Source organism: Scyliorhinus torazame, chromosome 18, assembly GCF_047496885.1.
Source record: "Scyliorhinus torazame isolate Kashiwa2021f chromosome 18, sScyTor2.1, whole genome shotgun sequence".
NCBI classification, from domain to species: Eukaryota; Metazoa; Chordata; class Chondrichthyes; order Carcharhiniformes; family Scyliorhinidae; genus Scyliorhinus; species Scyliorhinus torazame.
In genome coordinates, this window is record NC_092724.1 from 22038208 (window position 1) to 22053160 (window position 14953).

The following is a 14953-nucleotide window of genomic DNA, read 5'->3' on the forward strand; positions in this document are numbered from 1 at the left end:
TTGAAGTCAAAACTCTCTGACTTACATCCCTGTCGCCACACTCAACCTGGACTCCTCTTTGTTATAGTCACCTTCGGCCTGGGAATTGGCCTCTGATATGTGGTCAAGGTCTGTCAACATTTCGTTCTTTGAGTCATTTACTGCCCAATAAGTTTTCCTAACTCTCTCATTCCCTGCCATTGGCATCTCACGGACATCTCTCTGTAACCTTGGGTGAAGCTACAACCTTCACTTGCGCTAAATCGTTCCCCAAAAGTAAGTCTACTCCTTCCACTGGAAATTCCGTAACCATTCCAACAACTACTAAATCACACTCCAATTGTTCTTTATACAATGGAACTGGGTTACAATTTCCACCTATCCCATTCACTAATACCTCAGCTTTCAGTGAGCTCTCTGGAGGGAAAACCCAATCCTTCTCCAGTACGAGAGTGTCCCACAAGATTGTTATGGGTTGGTCTACCTCAGTTGAGGAAAATGGGGTGGCTTTCCCCTGAGACACAAACCCAGCATATCTCTCATCTACCTCATTTCTCACACCCGCTCCCACAACAGTGTTACCTCGGGTCTCCTAAGTACAGTGAAAGCTACAGTCTGCCCTGAAGTATTCTTCACTTTTGTTCCCTTTTTGGAATCCTCCTCACGAACTCCCACAAGTCCTTTGTTTGACTCACAAACTCGTGTTGGACTCTTTGTGGCACTCACAAAAGAGTGTCCCACTTTATTACAATGGTAATACCTCAGCTTCCAAGTCTCACCTCCACCCTCAGTACCTTCTGGGCCTGAGGGGGAGATCTCGGAGCATTCCCAGCTATCCATTCTGTACCTTGGCTACGTGCCTTCCTCTCACCTATCCTTTTCAAAATTATGGGGGTGGCGGAACAAAGGTTTAAACTTAAGGATTAGCTCAGAACCATCAGCCGTAATTGCTGCTTGCCTAGCAGTCTTTACTCTCTGGTCTTCAACATGGGTTCTTAGTATAAAAGGTAGGGAATTCTTAAACTCCTCCAGGAGAATAACCTTTCTCGGAGCCTCATAGGTAGTTTCAACTCCCAATGCTCGCACCCACCTATCAAAATTGTTCTGCTTAACCCTTTTGAATTCTGTGTAAGTCTGTCCTGGCTGTCTCCTTAAATTCCAAATCTTTTGCCTATCTGCTTCGGGAGCCAATTCATATGCATCCAGAATAGCCCTTTTTACCCTGTCATAATCCTTAGACCTCCCGATCTGACATAGACTGATAGAATTTAAAGTGCAGAAGGAGGCCATTCGGCCTATCGAGCCTGCATCGGCCCTTGGAAAGAGCACCCTACTTAAGCCCATGCCTCCACCCTATCCACGTAACCCAACCTAACCTTTTGGACACTAAGGGGTGATTTAGCATGGCCAATCCATCTAACCTGCACACCTTTGGACTGTGGGAGGAAACCGGAGCACCTGGAGGAAACCCACGCAGACACGTGGCGGCAATGCTAACCACTGTGCCACCCTACCAACAGGGAAGCATAAACTTCCTGTGCCTGCCCCGTCAGTTAACTTTGCATGGGTAATGCCCACATTTCTCTTGGCCACTCCATTCGGGTTGCTATTTTCTCAAAAGCCCTAAAAAAGAAAGGTTCCTACCTCCTTCTCATCGAATTTTGGGATGGCCTGTATAAATTTAAACATATCGCCACTGGGTTCCGTTCTAGGATTAAGCTCCCCTCTACTTTCTGGCAGCTTCCCGCACACTTGTAGTTTCTTAAGCTGGAACCCTCTCTGGGGTTTTTCTGTTTCCTCGCTCTCTCTAGTTCCAACTTCCTCATTTCCATCTCCATTTCATTTTCTTTTTCCTCCCTCTCTGTTTTTCCTTCTCTCCCCAGTTCCATCTTTTTAAAAATTAAATTGTTCCTGCCTATTGTGAGGGCTACAAAGAATCCAGCACGAGTTTGTCGAGTCAAACAGAAAGTAACTTTATTTACAACCGTATGTCCAAAGTACCAGCAGTTCACTACTGGCTCCCTCTCGAGCCTGTACCACACTGGCCATCTCTATTTATACAGCTGCACTGCGAATGATTGCCCCCCCCCCCCCCCTCTCATTGGAGGAGCTCATATTCCCCAAGTAACATGGGTTAACCAATAATCCCCAGCCAATAGGATCTGGGCAGGTTCTCTCACTGCCATTTCTTTCTGTTTTTGTAGCATTTCCAGTTGCTTCTTTTGTAACTGGATTTTAGCCAATTCTACTGATTGTTGCTCTGACCCAGGCTGTGTTCCCTGCATTTCTTTCAAATTTAAATGTTGAGCTATCGTTTCAACTGCTTCTGCCTTCCTAGCTCTAGCCGGTACCTCTATTTTTAATTCACCTACCTGATCAACGAGCTTGTCTTTCCGAAGCTGCTTTAAGTAAGCCAAAGTTAAGTCGTCCACCTGAAGAAAACACTTAGCAGCTTCCAGAGCCATTCTGTTATATTACTACAAACGTGGTGTCTTTTGTAATTTACACTGTAACCCAAACTCGCCATCTACCATTCCAAAACTTCCAGACCCGAGTCCCCAATTTATGTTATACCTGGGCTTGTGCACGGTCAATTCAAGCCCCACAGGCCCCGGATTCACAGCACAAGTGAATTAACCAATAATTCTTATGGAAATACACAAACGACTGCTCAATAATTACAGTCACCAGGTTTGTAAGTTTAAACGCAATAGTGTTTTCTTACAACTGGGACAAATATGAAATATGCAGTGAAACAGCTGGTTAAAGGTCCTCTACCACCTGACTCTCCATGAGCTGCCCCGCTCCACACACATAGAAGACTGACAAACACAGAGGGGAAGGAAAAGAGTGGAAAAAATAATGTTTCGGGTGAAGCAATAAAAGTCCTTCCTTCAGCTGATGAGTTCTCCAGTACACTCACTTCACCATGTGAGTGTGGTTTAAAATCTCTGGATTACAGCATGTGATGATCATCTTTGCAGCTCGGCAGTGTCTTACTCACAGGTATCTCAGGAGAGGCCTCGGGCCCCACAACAGCTTGTTCTTAGAGAGGGTACCAGACTCTGGTCTCTCCTTGCACATCAGCCTCTTTTCAGAGAGAGCGCGTTATCAGTTGCTGGGCTCTGCTTTCTCTGCCAGTTCCCCCAGAGAGAATTATCAGACTCTGGTTTCTATTTCACACCAGCCTTCTTTGAAGTGAGAGAGCGAGCTCTTGCACTGAATTTCTAGAGAATTCATCAGTTCTTTGAGAGAGGGGTTCGAGCTCCTCCGTCCAGGCTTCAGAACCAAACGGGAAACAAACTCCAGCCTTATGACGCTGAGAAACACGTCAGCGAGATCGGAACCAATCACCAGCAGCGACCGGGCAAAGCACAGCATTTCGAACTAGTTAATTGACCACCAGCCAAGTCCATCAATCCGAGTCATCATTGAGGTCAGTCTAAAATAGTACAGCCTTCTGGGATCAGCTTGTTTGAATTAAAAGCACAGGCCATGGTTTCCTTAAAGTGACAGGTCCATTAAATCTCCATGAATCAAAACAGAAAGAAAAGGGAAAACCGAGTTTAAACAGCAGGAGGGTCCTTACATTGCTTAAAATCTGTTCCATCTCTAACTTTTTCCAGTTCTGTTGAAGGGTTATCGACCTGAAATGTTAACTCTGGTTTTTTTTGTGTTCTCTCCACAGATTCTGCCAGACCTGCTGAGTGCTCGGCATTTTCTGTTTTTGTTTCTTTTCAATTCTGTTGGCAGACCTGACCCAGTGTCATGCGAAGGCCAATACTTGTACAGTGTGTCTATAATAAAATTTCTTCTGGGGCGTGCCTTCCCCACGAGGACACAGCAGTAACTGGAAGATAAATCCCTCCATTAATAACATCAGTCTCTTGAGTTTTGACTGCTGCCAGTGAACAGACTGAATGACAACCCTGACAAAGTCCTGTCAGGGACATGTGAACCTGTGTAGCAATTGGAACCAAAGGCTAGCCACAGTGGGCGAACGGGGCAAATGAGGGAGAAACGCCATCCACCGTTTGCATTTATATAGCGCCTTTAATGTAGTAATGTCCTAGAACATTTCATGGGAGTGATTATCCAACAACATTTGACACTGAGCCACCTATGGAGGTACATTAGGACAGGTGACCACAAGCTTGGTCAAAGAGGTAGGATTGAAGGGGCTCTTGTACCTGTAAACATTTTCCAGTTCTGATGGAAGGTCACCGACCTGAAGCATTAACTCGGTTTCTCTCTCCACAGGTGCTGCCTGACCTGCTGAGTGTTTCCAGTATTTTCTGTTTTTATTTCAAATTTCCAGCATCTGCTGTATTCTCCTTTTTGTATGCTATTTCACTCCTGGTTTGCACCTAATCCAGGATTCCATCTCTCGCACCCCCTCACCTCCCTGCTCCCCTACCCTCCCTGACAGCACTCTTTCAAATTGACACTTTAACTTTGTGGAATCGACACAGTTTTAGATGACCGGGAGTGACTACATAAACCAGGCTCGTGTTTCACGGCGATGAAGGAGATTCAAGGCTGGTTTGGCTGCGATTTTCTTTCAGCCTTTCAAAGAAATCGAGAGGGTAGACAATCTTTTTTTCCAGGTGAGGGCGGGGGGGGGGGGGGGGGGGTGGGGGGGGCAAAGATGGAGAAGGGCGAGCACAGGTCATGGGGACGTGAGCTTAAACTCAGAGACTGGCCATGAAGGAGCCAAGTTTGGAAACATTTATTACACAAAGAGTGGGGAGTGTGTTGGAATTCTCACACACTGAAAAAAAGCAATCAATCATTTTAGACAAGGGCTATTAAGGGATACGGAGACGAGGCAGCTAGATGGAGTTGGGATGCAGACCGGCCACGATCACATTGAACAGCAGGACAGCCTTGGAAGGGTTGAGTGGCCTCAGACATAGAGCTTTGCCAGGGACCCCACGATGCTTGGAATATTTGTGAGCAGTTGAGGCGAAAGATTTCAGTAATTATTCCAAATGACGTCTCCTTGACCAAGAAGTAAGGAGGTCCTGTCTTTGCATGGATACCACACAATGCCATGGAGTGACAGAGAGAGACACTCCAAAATAAATTGGGCAAAACGAACAGGTGTTAAACCCCTCAAACCTGCCTGCTGTTCGGTAAGATTAGGCTGACTACCACCTTGACTGCACTTTCCTGACCAGACCCGACACTCCCTCAGTAGCAAAAACCCATTGACTGCTATCTTGGACATTTTCATTGGTGGAGCCTGTGTTGCTCCCTGGGGAAGAGAATTTCAATGATTGACAGTCGCCTTATCAGACAGTGAGCCCTCGTGCTGGGTTCTCCAGTCAGGGGGAAAGAGCCTGCCAGTATCAGCCCTGTCAGGCCCACTTGTGCACTGAGATCAGTTTCCGAATTGACGATTGCGGCCATCCGCTGGGAGAAATGTCATCGGAGGGCATTGAATCCATTTTCCTTTTCATTTTCTTTGCATAATTTTGCTTCTTAGTCACCAAGACAGTACGAACGGACGTTAAAGCTGTTTGACTAACATGCTGATGTCTGGCAGTTTTCCAACCGGCCCAGATGAAAGTAGACCTCCACAAGGAGTGGCATGTTGGGTGACTGTGGTGGGGGGTGCTTTGGAGGGTGGGAGGCAGGCCATGTGATGAAATATCTAGGAATCCGGTGATCTGACCCTTAACCCCATCCTTTTACAGCTGACCCCTAACCCCAGCCAACCTCCCAGAACCCGGGGGTGGGGGGGAACTTGGTACAAATGAGGGACTTTGCCCATTCGGAATCTGAAGCCATTGGCAAATTCCGATGGTTCTATTTCGCCGGGGATGTTGCTTTGCGTTTCCTCTGGAGAACATGTTCCTCCTCCGCTCCCCCACACAGACACTCAGCTGGTTTATTGAGATTGATTTGAGAGAAACGTCCTTGGGATGTTCAATGAACCCGAGTTTAAACTTCTAGCTCTCGATGGCTTTCCTGAGATTTGACCGCACACTGCATCCCCATCACTGATAGGCTGATTTATAAATCTGTTGAACAAACTAGTCAGCGCATGTCAACGAGAATTCCGCACGGGGTCCAAGGCAAATTACTGAACAATTTATTTTTTCAAATGTTGAATCTGCTGCAGAGACTCTGGGAGAATATTAGCATATCAGTTCCTGCAATTGAATACATTATGCAAATAAGAGAGGTACAGATAACAGAAAATGTGTTCAGCGAATTGTGTCAGACCACAAGCATTAGAAACTGTAATATTTAGTCTGATCTCAGTATGTTTTCTGTAACTGTTTATCAGGACTGTTAATTTCTCGGTCTCTATCTTCTCGTTGCTGTCTCTGTGTCTTTCTCATTTTTCTTCTTATCCCAAAGTGCTTGAAACTCTCCATTCTGCCCTCCAACACTGTGCTCAACTGTGTGTCTGAGGTTAGTGTTCTGTCTGCTCTAGTGTGTCTGAGATTAGTGTTCTGTCTGCTATAGTGCATGTGAGATTAGTGTTCTGTCTGCCCGAGTGTGTCTGAGATTAGTGTTCTGTCTGCTATAGTGTGCATCTGAGAAAAGTGTTCTGGTTGCTCTAGTGCATGTGAGATTAGTGTTCTGTCTGCTCGAGTCTGTCTGAGTTAGTGTCCTGTCTGCTATAGTGTGCATCTGAGAAAAGTGTTCTGGTTGCTCTAGTGCATGTGAGATTAGTGTTCTGTCTGCTCGAGTCTGTCTGAGTTAGTGTCCTGTCTGCTATAGTGTGCATCTGAGAAAAGTATTCTGGTTGCTCTGGTGCATGTGAGATTAGTGTTCTGTCTGCTCGAGTCTGTCTGAGATTAGTGTTCTGTCTGCTATAGTGTGCATCTGAGAAAAGTATTCTGGTTGCTCTGGTGCATGTGAGATTAGTGTTCTGTCTGCTCGAGTCTGTCTGAGTTAGTGTCCTGTCTGCTATAGTGTGTATCTGAGAAAAGTGTTCTGGTTGCTCTCGTGCATGTGAGATTAGTGTTCTATCTGCTCGAGTATGTGCCTGAGATTAGTGTTCTGTATGCTCTAGTGCATCTGAGATGAGTGATCTGTCTGCTCTAGTGAATTTCTGAGTAGAATGTTCTGTCTGCAATTGTGTATTTCTGAGATTAGTATTCTCTCTGCACTAGTGTGTCTCAGATAAGTGTTCTGTCTTCTCTAGTGTGGGCCTGAGATTATTGTTCTGTCTGCTCTTGTGTTTTTCTGAGAAAATTGTTCTGTCTGCTCCGTTGTTTGTCTGAGATTAATGTTCTATCTTTTCTAGTGTGCCTGAGGCTAGTACTCCATCTTCTCTAGTATGTGTCGTCTTTTCTAGTGTGTCTGAGACTTGTGTTCTGTCTTCTCCAGTGTGGGTTTGAGATGACTGCTCTGTCTTCTCTAGTGTGGCCCTCAGATTGGGTCTCTGTCTTCTCTAGAGTGGGCCTCAGATTAGTGTTCTGACTGCTCTTTTGTGGTTCTGAGATTAGTGTTCTGTCAGGTCTAGTGTGCCTGAGAATAGTTTTCTGTTTTTTCTAGCGTGGGTCTGAAATTAGTGTTCTGTCTGCTCCAGTGTGTCTGCGATTAGTGTTCCGTGTTCTCTCGTGTGGGTCTGAGATCAATATTCTGGCTGCTGCAGTGTGGGTCTGCGATTAATGTTCTGTTTGCTCTAGTGTGTTTTGGGGATAAATGTTGAGTCTGCTCTCGTGTGTCTGAAATTAATGTTCTATCTTCTGTAGTGTGTTTCTGAGATTAGTGTTCTGTCTTCTCTAGTGTGGGTCTAAGATCAGTGTTCTGTCACCTCTAGTGTGTTTCTGAGATTAGAGTTCTGTTAGGTCCAGTGTTGGTCTGCTCTGGTGTGCCTGCAGTTAATGTACTGTCTTCTCTAGTGTGTTTTGGAGATTAGTGTTCTGCCTGCTCTAGTGTGTGTGAGATTAGTGTTCTGTCTGCTCTAGTGTGGTTTTAGATTAGTGTTCTGTCTGCTCCAGTGTGACAGAGATTAATGTCCTGTCTCGTCTTGTCTGTGTCTGAGATTAGTGTTCTGTTTGCTCTAGAGTGTTTCTGAGATTAGTGTTCTGTTTGCTCTAGAATATTTCTGAGATTAGTGTTCTGTCTTCTCTAGTATGTTTCTGAGGTTAGTGTTCCATCACCACTGGTGTGTCTGAGATTGTTTTTTGTCTGTTCTAGTACACCTGAGATGATTGTTCTGTCTGCTCTAGTGCATCTGACATGAGTGTTCTGTCTGCTCTAGTGCATCTGACATGAGTGTTCTGTCTGCTCTAGTGCATTTGAGATTAGTGTTCTCTCTACTCTAGTGCAGCTGAGATTAGTGTTCTGTCTGCTCTAGTATGCATCTGACATTAGTGTTCTGTCTGCTCTGTGCATCTGAGATTAGTGTTCTGTCTGCTCTAGTGTGTTTCTGAGATGAATGTTCTTCTGCTCTAGTGTGTTTCTGAGATGAGTGTTCTGTTTGCTCTAGAGTGTTTCTGAGATTAGTGTTCTGTTTGCTCTAGAATATTTCTGAGATTAGTGTTCTTTCTTTAGTATGTTTCTGAGGTTAGTGTTCCATCAGCACTGGTGTGTCTGAGATTGTTTTTTGTCTGTTCTAGTACACCTGAGATGAGTGTTCTGTCTGCTCTAGTGCATCTGAGATGAGTGTTCTGTCTGGTATAGTGCACCTGACATGAGTGTTCTGTCTGCTCTAGTGCATTTGAGATTAGTGTTCTCTCTGCTCTAGTGCAGCTAACATTAAGGTTCTGTCTGCTCTAGTATGCATCTGACATTAGTGTTCTGTCTGCTCTAGTGTGTTTCTGAGATGAATGTTCTTCTGCTCTAGTGTGTTTCTGAGATTAGTGTTCTGTCTGCTCTAGTGTGTTTCTGACATTAGTGTTCTGTCTGCTCTAGTGTGTTTCTGAGATGAATGTTCTTCTGCTCTAGTGTGTTTCTGAGATTAGTGTTCTATCTGCTCTAGTGTGTTTCTGAGATTAGTGTTCTATCTGCTCTAGTGTGTCTGAGGTTCATGATTTGTCTGCTCTAGTGTGCATCTGAGATTAGTGTTCTGTCTGCTCTAGTGTGCATCTGGGATTAGTGTTCTGTCTGCTCTAGTATGTTTCTGAGATGTTTTTAAAAAACCAATTTCTGAGGTTTCTGTTCTGTCTGCGCTAGTGTGCCTGAGGTTAACGTTCTGTCTGCTCTAGTCTGTTTCTGAAATTTAAAAAAATACATTTAGAGTACCCAATTATCTTTTTTCCAATTAAGGGGCAATTTAGCAAGGCCAATCCACCTACTCTGCACATCTTTGGGTTGTAGGGATGAGACCAATGTAGACACGGGGAGAATGTGCAAACTCCACATGGCCAGTGACCCAGACCTGGGATCGAACCTGGGTCCTCGGCGCCGTGAGGCAGCAGTGCTCAGTGCACAGCATGCTGCCCGCGTGTTTCAGAGATTCATTTTCTGTCTGCTATAGTGTGTTTCTGAGATTAGTGTTCTCTCTTCTCTAGTGTAGATTAGTGTTCTGTATTCTCTAATATGTGTCTGAGATTAGTGTTCTCTCTTCTCCAGTGTAGATTAGTGTTCTGTATTCTCTAATATGTGTCTGAGATTAGTGTTCTCGCTTCTCTAGTGTAGATTAGTGTTCTGTATTCTCTAATGTGTGTCTGAGATTAGTGTTCTCTCTGCTCTAGTATATGTCTCAGATTAGTGTTCAATTTACTGTAGTGTGCCTGAGATTAATGTTATGTCTTCACTACTGTGTGTCTGACATTAATGAGACTAAATTCTGAGATGGATGTGTTCTGTCTGCTCTGGTGTGCCTGAGGTTAATGTGATGTCTTCTCTAGTGTGTCTGAGATTAGTGTTCTGTCTAATTCAGTATATCTGAGATTAGTGTTCTATCTGCTCTGGTGTTTCTGATATTAATATACTGTCTGCTCGACCGTGTTTCTGAGATTAGTGTTCTGTCTGCTCTGGTGTGTTTCAGATCAATGAACATAGAACATACAGTGCAGAAGGTGGCCATTCGGCCCATCGAGTCTGCACCAACCCACTTAAGCACGCACTTCCACCCTATCACCATAACCCAATAACCCCTCCTAACCTTTTTGGTCAGTAAGGGCAATTTATCATGGCCAATCCACCTAACCTGCACGTCTTTGGACTGTGGGAGGAAACCGGAGCACCCGGAGGAAACCCACGCAGACACGGTGAGAACGTGCAGACTCCTCACAGACTGTGACCCAGCAGGGAATCGAACCTGGGACCCTGGCACTGTGAAGCCAGTGTGCTATCCACTTGTGCTACCGTGCTGCCCCTAATGTTCTGTCTTCTCTATCGTGGGTCTGACATTTGTGTTCTGTCTATTCTAGTATGTCTGAGATTAATCTCATTAATGTCCCACACACAGTAGACAAGACATAACACTAATCTCAGACACTCAGCTCTTGTGTGTGTCTGAGATCAGGGCTCTTATTGCTCTGCCTGCTCTGGCATGGATCTGAGTTCAGTGTTCTGTTTGCTGTAGTGTGTTGAGATTTGTGTTCTGTCAGCTCTAGTGTGTTTCTAAGGTTACTGTACTGTTTTCTCTAGTGTTCAGACCATTCTAGTGTGTCTCAGATCAGTGTTCTAGCTGCTTTAATGTGTGTCTAAGAATAGTGTTCTGCCTGCTCCAGCCTGTTTCTGAGGTTAGGGCTCTGCCTGCTCTAGTGTGTTTCTGAGATTAATGTTCTGTCTGCACTTTTATGTACCATAGATTAGGGTTATTTTTGATCAAGTGCGTGTCTGAGATTTGTGTTCTGTCTGCCCCAAGTATGTCTGAGATTAGTATTCTGTCTTCTCTAGTGTGCATCTAAGATTAATGTTCTGTCTGCTCTCGTGCATGTGAGATTAGTGTTCTGTCTGCTCTAGTACGTCTGAGATTAGTGTTCATGCCTGCTCTCGTGTGCGTCTGAGATTACTATTCTGCCTGCTCTAGAGATTAGTGTTCAAAATTCTGTAGAGTGTCTTAGATTAGCATTCTGTCTGCTCTTGTGCGTGTCTGAGATCAGGCTTCTGCCTGGTCTACTGTTTCTGAGAGAAGTGTTATGTCTGCTGTAATATTTTTGAGATTGGTTTGTATGCAGTATTTTGTCTGAGACCAGTGTTCAGTCTGCTCTAGTGTGGGTCTGAAATTAGTCTTCTGTCTGCTCCAGTGTGTCAGCTGACAAGAGCTGATTAGTGTCCTGTCTTTTTTACTGTGGGTGTGACATTAGTGTTCTGTCTTTCTCGTGTGTGTCTCAGATTAGTGTTCTGACTGCCCAAGTGTGTTTCTGAGTTTAGTGTTTTGTCAGCTCTAGTGTGTGCCTGAGATTAGTGTCTTGTTTGTTCCATTGTGTCTGAGATTAGTTTTCAGTCTGCTATGGTGTGGGTTTGAGATTAGTGTTTTCTCTGCTGTAGTGTGTTTCTGAATTTGTGTCCTGATTCTTCTCGTATGTCAATTGTGGGTCTGAGATTAGTGTTCTGTCTGCTGTAGTGTGTGACTGAGATTAGTGTTCAGACTACTCTAGTGTGGCTGAGATTAGTGTCCTGATTGTTCCATTGTGTCTGAGATGAGTGTATGGGCTGCTCTAGTGTATGTCTGAGATTAGTGTTCTATCTGGCCTATTGTGTGAGAGATTAGTGTTCTGTCTGGTCTCTATGTTCCGTAGATTAGTGTTCTATCTGCTAGAGTGTGTTTCTAAGATAAGTGTTCTGCCTGCTTTCGTATAAACCTGAGATTAGTGCTTTTTTTCCAGTGTTTTTCTGAGATTCACGTTCAATCTGTTCTAGTGTGTACCAGATTAGTGTTCTGATTGCTCTAGTGTGTGTCTGAGATTAGTGATCTGTCTGCTCTAGCATGGGTCTGAGATTAGTGTTCTGCCTTCTCCACTGTAGGTCTGAGATTAGTGTTCTGCCTTCTCCACTGTGGGTCTGGCATTAGTGTTCTGTTTACTCTACTGTGTCTGAGATTAGTGTTTTGTCTTCTCCAATGTAGGTCTGAGATTAGTGTTCTGTCTGCTTTCGTGTGGATCTGAGATTCGTGTTCTGTTTGTTCCAGTGTTTTTCTGAGATTAGTGTTCAATCTGCTCTAGTGTATTTCTGAGATTAATGCTCTCTCTGCTCTAGTGTGTATCAGTTTAGTGTTCTGACTGCTCTAATGTGTTTCTGAGATGATTGTTCTGCCTACTCTAGTGTGTGTCTGAGACTAGTGTTCTATCTTCTCTATCATGTGTCTGAGATTTGTGTTCTGTCAAGCCAAGTGTGGGTTTGAGATTAGTGTTTTTCTGTTCCATTGTGTCTCAGATTAGTGTTCTGTCCTGTAGTGTGTCTGAAACGTTTTCTGTCTTCAATGTCTGTCTCAGATTAGTGTTTTGTCAGCTCAACTTGGGATCTGGGATTAGTGTCATCTCTGTTCCATTATGTCTGCTCTAGCATGTTAGTGAGATTAGTGTTCTGTCTGCTCTGTATGTCTGAGATTAGTGTTCTGTCTTCTCTAGTGTGATGCGGTTAGTGCTCTCTCTTCTGTACAATGGGTCTAACATTAGTGTCCTGCCTGCTCTAGTGTGTTTCTGAGATTAGTGTACTGTCTGGTCCAGTATGTGTCTGAGATTAGTTTTCTGTCTGCTCTAGCATGTCTGAGATTAGTGTTTTGTCTGCTCTAGTGTGTCTCAGATTAATGTTCTGTCTTCTCCACTGTGTGTCTGACATTAGTGTCCTGTCTATTATAGTCAGTCTGAGATTGGGTTCTGTCTCATGTTGCATGTGTTTTAGATGAATGTTCTATCTACTCCAGCATGTCTGAGATTAGTGTTTTGTCTGCTCTAGTGTGTTTCTGAGAATAGTGTTCTGGCTGCTTTGTTGTGCTTCTGGTGTTAATATTCTGTCTGCTCCAGTCTGTTTCTGAGATTACTGTTCTGTCTTTAGTGTATTTCTGAGATTAATATTCTTTCTGCTCTAGTGTGTTTCTGATATTAGTGTTCTGTCTGCTCTCGTGTGTTTTTGCGATTAGTGCCTTATCTCTTCTAGTGTGTCTGAGATTAGTGTTACGGATTTTCTACTGTGCGTCAGACATTAGTGTTATGTCTGCTCTTGTTTTTCTCAGTTTAATTTCTGTCAGCTCCACTGTGAGTCTGGGATAAGTGTTCTGTCTGTTTCATTGTGTCTGAGATTAGTGTTTGGACTTCTCTAGCGTGTGTCTGAGCTTAATCTCCTGTCTGTTCTCATATGTGTCATAGATTAGAGTTCAATCTACTTTAATGTGTCTGAGATTAGTGTTCTGTCTGCTCTAGTGTGTTTCTGAGATTAGTGTTCCGTCTGCTCTGTTCATGAGATGAATGTTCTGTCTCTTCTAGTGTGTATGAGAATAGTATTATGTCTTCTCTACTATGTGTCTGGCATTGGTGTTATGCCTCGTGTGTCTCAGTTTACTGTCTGACAGCTCCACTGTCCTGTCTGCTCTAGTGTGTCTGAGATTGGTCTTCTGTCTGTTCTCGTATGTGTCATAGATTAAAGTTCCATCTGCTCTAATGTGTCTTAGATTAGTGTTCTATCTGCTATAGTATGTTTCTGAGATTAGTGTTCTGCCTGCTCTAATGTGCCTGAGATAAGTGTTCTTTCTGCTCTAGGGTGTGTCTGAGATTAGTATCCTGCCTGCTCTAGTGTGTCCGTGGTTCTCTCAGCTCTAATGTGTGTCTGACATTAATGTTCTGTCTGTTCCTTTGAATCTTTTTAGTGTTCTGTCTGCTCTCCTATGTGTCTTCGATTAGTGTTCAAGAAGGGGAGTAGAGACAACCCCGGTAACTATAGACCAGCGAGCCTTACTTCTGTTCTTGGCAAAATCTTGGAAAGGTTTATAAGAGATAGGATGTATAATCATCTGGAAAGGAATAATTTGATTAGAGATAGTCAACACGGTTTTGTGAAGGGTAGGTCGTGCCTCACAAACCTTATTGAGTTCTTTGAATAGGTGACCAAACAGGTGGATGAGGGTAAAGCAGTTGATGTGGTGTATATGGATTTTAGTAAAGCGTTTGATAAGGTTCCCCACGGTAGGCTACTGCAGAAAATACAGAGGCATGGGATTGAGGGTGATTTAGCAGTTTGGATCAGAAATTGGCTAGCTGGAAGAAGACAGAGGGTGGTGGTTGATGGGAAATGTTCAGACTGGAGTCCAGTTACTAGTGGTGTACCACAAGGATCTGTTTTGGGGGCACTGCTGTTTGTCATTTTTATAAATGACCTGGAGGAGGGCGTAGAAGGATGGGTGAGTAAATTTGCAGATGACACTAAAGTTGGTGGAGTTGTGGACAGTGCGGACGGATGTTACAAGTTACAGAGGGACATAGATAAGCTGCAGCGCTGGGCTGAGAGGTGGCAAATGGAGTTTAATGCAGAAAAGTGTGAGGTGATTCATTTTGGAAGGAATAACAGGAAGACAGAGTACTGACGGCTTCAGTATATCTGAGATTAGTGTTCTGTCTGCTCTAGTGTGTCTGAGATTAGTATTTTATGTTCTCCATTGTGTTTCTGAGATTAGTGTTCTGTCTGCTCTGGTATGTGTGCGTTTATGTTCTGTCTTCTCCAATGTATCTGAGGTTAATATTCTGTCTGCTCTGGTGTGTCGGAGATTAGTGTTCTGTCTGCTGTGGTGTGTCTGTGATTAGTGTTCTGTCTGCTCTGGTGTGTTTCTGAGATTAGTGTTCTGTCTTCTCTAGTGTGTCTGAGATTAGTGTTCTGTCTGCTCTAGTATGTCTGCTCTGGTGTGTTTCTGAGATCAGTGTTCTGCCTGCTCTGGTGTGTCTGAGATTAGTGTTCTGTCTGCTCTAGTTTGTCTGCTCTGGTGTGTTTCTGAGATTAGTGTTCTGCCTGCTCTGATGTTTCTGAGATTAGTGTTCTGCCTGCTCTGGTGTATCTGATTTTAATGTTCTGCCTGCTCTGATGTCTCTGAGATTAGAGTTCTGGCAGCTCTGGTGTGTCTGAGATT

The 14953-nt window shown here is 44.1% G+C and overlaps 1 protein-coding gene across 4 annotated transcripts in view; it reads left to right on the forward strand.

Moving 5' to 3' along the window:
- The window catches only part of LOC140395029 (small conductance calcium-activated potassium channel protein 2-like), a 246192-nt gene that overhangs the window by 93597 nt on the left and 137642 nt on the right, over positions 1-14953 (forward strand). Inside the window, exon 1 of one of the 4 annotated variants that reach the window (XM_072482355.1) lies at positions 60-108. The exons of the other annotated variants lie outside the window; for them this stretch is intronic. The gene's annotated coding sequence lies outside the window, so the exon portion shown is untranslated. Of the gene's footprint in view, positions 1-59; positions 109-14953 lie in introns of those variants that run through there. 4 annotated transcript variants of the gene reach the window in all.